Source organism: Mesoplodon densirostris, chromosome 3 (assembly GCF_025265405.1).
Source record: "Mesoplodon densirostris isolate mMesDen1 chromosome 3, mMesDen1 primary haplotype, whole genome shotgun sequence".
In the NCBI taxonomy this organism is placed as follows: Eukaryota; Metazoa; Chordata; class Mammalia; order Artiodactyla; family Ziphiidae; genus Mesoplodon; species Mesoplodon densirostris.
The window spans coordinates 128989715-128995714 of record NC_082663.1 but is presented as its reverse complement, the minus strand read 5'-3'; positions in this window follow the sequence as shown (position 1 = coordinate 128995714).

Genomic DNA, 6000 nt, shown 5'->3' with positions numbered 1-6000 from the left:
CTTTCTCCTGAAGTCCATTTTGCGAATAATGTTAGATCTCTTTCCCCTGCCCAAGTGTCTGTGGTGGCTCCCAAATGCCTACAGAAATAAAAGACTATTCATCGGAGTTTTAGCACCCTCTGGAGTTGACTGCTTGGTTGCTCAGTACAATTTAGTGTGTGTGTGGCCCCACCATTGGCCATTGTCTTCACTCCATACCCATGTCTGCTAGTGTGCCTTTGCCTGAATGCCTCACCCTGTTCTCTACCAAGCTGGGCCTTACACATTCTTCAAGAACTAATTGGAGTCCTCTTTCTTCCAGCCTTTCTTGAAGACTCCAGCACCTGCTCCACCCTTTTCTCCCTCAACTCCTCAGCACTTTTGTCTCTAAACCATTCAGTTAAGCACTTAAATGTTTTGCCAATGTTCTGTGGCTCTTTAGACTGTAAGCTCCACGAGAGCAGGGACCACTCAGCCTTTGTAACCTTAAAGGTGCCTAGCACTGTGCTGGGAACATCATAGGCACGTCAATAAGCATTTGTGTATAAATTGACACACACGTAATGTCAAAGCCACCTTATTTTTAAAGTTGCATGAAGCATTAATTCTACTAGAAAATGACTTGGAGATAAGGTAGGGCTGTCCTCTATTTAAAAGGATTTGCAGAATTTTTCCATGAATATCATTGCTCAAATATTATTCCAGTCCAGGTTATAATCTATTCTTTGATAATGAAGAATTCTGATATATGGAGTTAAACCTGTTTCCTTCCACAGAAAGTCACTGCAGGATTCTCCATTTCTACAAGACAAGACTTTAGTGTGAAAGGCTTTGTCTAAGTGCTTTGCATATAGTAATATTCAGTAAGTATGTACTTAAACTTGGTATTTTTTTTAAAAAAAGAAATCTCACATTCTTGACTCATTTAACATATCTTATGAATTATATCCAAGTAGATGGAAATCACATCCAAAAGAGAGCTTTTGCAGTCTGGTTTATATCAGCTGAAAGTTTGCTTCTCTTGGACATAATGGTTTTTTTGACACTTTGTTTTTTAAACTAAAAAAGGTTGATATTATCATTTCTTGGTCTGCTGTCTTTAACAGGCCCTCTGTGGCTTCTCCCTGACTCTCTGTTCCCTCCAGCCCCACTTGAGGATATAGTTTTGTCCCATTTGACCAGTCCACTCTGTAAGCCAACCTTCTGGGACTAAGGACCTACCTCAATTGTGCTGTCATGAGGATAAAAAGGTATACCTGGCACAGACTAAGTGTTCTACAAATGCTGTCTGTTGTCATTACTATCCATCCTATTTGGAACCTTACCATCTAGAGGCAGGGACCTGCCTTACCACTAGAATATCTTGGGGTTCATTGTTGCAGAACCACACAGCCTGTTCCTAAGGGCTCTTTCATTAAAAAGGAAGGAAGCTAAGCCTTATTGATTGCCTATTTATGTCAAGCACTATTTCACTTATCATTTAATCTTTCCAGCAAATCATAATACCAAAGGATAGATAGGTCTCCAAATTTGCAGACCTATTAACTGTTCTGCTACTGGGGCCATAGTTGTCTTTGAAGTGGGATGTGGTAGAGCATATTCCTGCCACCAGAGGGCAGAGGTGAGCTACATAAGGGAGACAATTCAGCCAACTGAAGAAACTAGGAGCAGCCACTTGTAATTTCTCTTAGTAGAGACTGAGAAAGTAGTCGAGGAAAGAGAGAAGAGACATGGGATGTGGGACTTGTTCAAACAACTGACTTTGAAATAACTGTACCTCAAACTACCCAATTCACCCCATTATACACACCTATCCCTTCACCTACTGATAACCACAGGCCATGTAATTGACCCTGGGCAGATAATTGATGTGCCCTACAAATGAGCCAGTGTTAGAGAAATAGCCACCCATCAAACATATCCATGCCTTCAGTAATCACTGAAATATTGGACCTTATAAAATACCCACTGCTGGCCAGAGAGGCTCTAAGGATGAATTAAGTTCATGACCCTACCCTCAAGCAGTCCAGTAAGCAGAGGAGATAGATGAGAGGGAAAAAATAATAATACAGAGTGGTAAATGCCATTTTAGAGAATCATCAGAGAATTTACAGGAGTAGAGATAGAGCCCAAAGGAGCCCCTGCATGAGAGAAGAGGAATTCAATAGGAAATGTTGCCAAGAGCAAGGGACACTTAATATGAAGTATCTGGAAGGAGGAGTAGGGAGTTAGGTATATGGGGTGGGGAAGCAATTCCTGGCAGAAGGAACAGCATATATAAAGGTCTGGGGTATTAAAAAATGGCCCGTTTGGGAACAGTTAAGGTCAGAGGTAGGCATGTCAAGCAAAGGATGTGTGGTAGGACAAGTGACTGGAGATGTAAACAAGATCATAGTTTTTAAGGTCTTGTTGGCTAAAGCATTCATTTTGAACTTACCCTGAAAACATTGGAGAACGACTTACAAGTAGCAAACGTCAAATTATTTTTTAGAAATTAATTGATAACTAGTGTGGAGGCTGAGCTGTAGAGATACAGGTAAACTAGTTAGGCTATGGCATCATCCTGAACAGAAATGATACACATTGAGGGCACGAAAGAGATGTTGGATTTGAAAGACTCTTGCCAGGTAGATGGATTTGGTGTGTGAGTTGAAGAGGAATATCCTAGAATTTCCCAGGATTCTGGCTTGAGTAGCTAGCTCATGCCATAATCAAGATAGATAAAACAGGAGGAGTTTGGGGGTATGTTGCTTATGAAATGCCCCTGGGCATCCAGGTTGAACTGTCCAGTAACAGCTGTGGAGATTTATATATAGACAGACAATGCTGGTTGGTGTTCTAGAAAGGTCAGGCTGGAAATCATGTTTGGCTGCCGTTAGCATGCATACAATAAGGTAGTTGAAGCCATAAATGTGGATGTAGTCATCTGGGGAGAGCTTACAATGCAAGGTGTTTATGATATGGGGTCCATGAACCAGACTTTTTAATAATCACGTGTATGTATATACATGCACATGTGAATATATCTCCAAGAAAAGCCATACTTTCATCAGTCGCAACTGGATCTGAAAATTAAAACCTTAAGCAGCAGTGCTATATGAGAGACAAGGCCAAGGACATAAGCATTGAAAGGACAGATGGGATAGCACAATCCTCCAAGTTGGTTGGAGGAGATGCTAAAGAATGAGTGTGTGAGGCGCTTCAGGGGCTCTGGATCCCAGATGCTGCATGCAGACAGAATGGGTGCACCCTCCTTCATTCTGTGGGTAAGGATGAGGTTAGAGGCAGAATGATGAGGGTTACAGAAGTACTGCAAAAGGAAGACTGAAAACTATCCTTAAGCCTATACTCACACTCCCACTTCTACAGAGTTGAGAAGCAGAAGAGGGAGGAAGGACATTCGAGAGAGGCTCTCGGCAGGTGTGGGGCGGGGAGGGGGTGCGGGGGGGCGGGCGGGGGTGGTGCTTATTAGTCCTTACAAAGCCGTGTGCTCCAGTTAGGAGCTGCACGCCCACTTCTCTCACTTAGCTGGTATAAGGTGTTAGCCTCAATGTACTGATGGGGAAAATTGTGGCTCAAAATTCAGTGTTAGGACAGTAGTAAAACCTAAGCCAGATTTGGGTTTTCTGATTTCAGCACAGTATGGAATAGGAGTCATGCAACATAAGAACTTGAAGGGTCTTCGAGCAATCTAGTTCTCTTCCCGCTTTCACCGATGGAAAAATTAAGTCCCCAAAGGGTTAACTGACTCACTCAGGACCCCAAAGCAAAAAGGAAAGAACTGGGTTTCTTTATGCTTTAAGACTTTCTGTAAGGACAGATACTTTTGTCTGATGGGGAAAATGAATGACTGAATCACCCTCCAAATGTAAAGAGATGGTATTGTAAAGCTCACTGGTGACCTGAATGTGTTTCTTAGTTAGAAACCCTCCCCCCTTGCACTTGAATAATTTATACACAGTAGTATTTTATTAGCATAACAATTTATTAGCAGACAAATGAAATGACGCCTCTAGATCAAAACACATATAGGATCTTATATAATAAACATCACAAATAGATCCCAGATGAAAAGGATCTGCTATTAACCAATTCCCTCTCTCCTGCAATAGGCTGTAATCCATCAATAACTCATCCTCATCTCATAGAGGGTTAAGCAAGATTTATGTGGAATAGCATCAAGGCACTTGCTTTAATTTAAAAAGATATACATGGTATGAAACATATTCCCAAAAGTCATTAGCCTTAAATAAATTGGAAAAAAAAGGCAGCATACTTTTTTAGTGAATAAACAAGACTGAGATTTTAAGTTCATTCACCTCTCATCCTGATATTGTCTTGATTTGTATACAAAATTGCAGAGGAGACCAAAAATGGTAGCGTTTTATACAGACTGGTTTGTTCACACTAATTTTTAAGAAATCATGGCAGCATCAGAACTCAAACAGTAACTTCCCAACTGATTTGAATTGAAAAGGCAAGAGCAGTTTCATTCCAAGTAACTTATTATTTTAGGGATGGGGAATGGGCTGTGGGAAAAGAACCTCCCTAAAATAAGTTTTTTAAAACTGCAGTTAAAAATCCTTTCCGGCTAAGGCTGCTTGTCTGTTTGCCAAGTAAAAACCTTCAGTTAGAAATTCTGTCATTGGTATTTTTAATAAGATTATAATTATTTGGCCTATTTTGGATCCATAATTCAAATCCAAGAAAGGTTATACAATGTTCCAGCGTAGATTTACAAACATGGTAGCTCCAATAAAGGCATTTAGTGGCCTTCATTATTCCAGTTTTCATAATTCAATATTTCCTTCCTATTTTATATCACTAGGAGAAAAATAAAATACACGCCAAAAAATCCACTATTTGGTATAACTGTATTTAACATGTTTACTTTAAAATTTCAGGTGCAAAACCCTTTTTTAAAAAATAGTCCTTGTCAGGATAAAAATAACCTTATAAAAATAAATTTCCCCCACTCCTACATCTAAATTCTCCATTTCTAAAGTTACTAACATTAAAAAAAAACCCTAAAATTGTATACTTACAGTATTTCAATAGTATTTTACTTTAATAATAGGCTATGATAACAAACTAGCTGGTATATTATTTTGGCCTATTGCATTATAATTTTCATTCTTGCTATTAGCACTCAAATGAATGATTCCACTCATGATTATCTAAAATCCTTCCACCAAAAAAAAAAAAAAAAAGGCAAATTAGTTCAGAGCCTAAAAGCCTTCTAGATCCAATTTCTTCCTTTTTGCAGTTCTTAAAGCCCAGTTTCAAATAAGGCATCACTAGAACAGATAAAACCGTAGAAGAAAAAGAGAAACATTAAAGAACAGAAAAATTGAGCAAAGTCTAAATCCTATTGATTGGATTCTTACCTTGTCACTGTGCAATCATTCCTTGAATAGACCAGGGGCATCCTTGTTTGCCTCAGCTGCCTGCCTCCTGCTCAGACCTCAGTCCAGGCTCAGCTTAGTCCCTCCATAAAGCACCTCCAAGTGTCGCCATGTGTTACTAAAAGAGTTAGCATATAGCCCACCTACTGGATTTAGTACTGTAGTCCCAGCACCTGGCCCAGGGCCCTAGACTCCTGCATAGGTCCTCAGGAAGTATTTGAGGTATTGTCTACATTGAAGTTATGGCTCATCTATAGCAACATATAGAGGAAAACAATTCATTAAGAACATTAATAAGGATCACAAAGCTTGAATTTATCATTATAACTTCTAGGCTCAATTTAAGTTCCCAAGAAATTCACTGTAACACTTTTCTTACTTTTATATTAAGATCCAGGCTAACACCCAGACTGTGTGATCTTAAATGACAAATTACTGAGAATACCCATGCAGAGAATTACTGTTCTTGTTAAAATGTGGTCATTAGCATTAGAATAGCCTAATGAACTCATCTGACACCCTGACACAGTTCAAAGATCACCATTTACCATGCTGTAAATTTACCAACAAATTTTGGCTTCAGTCTACTAACGTTTAAAAGCTAAGTCAGACTAGC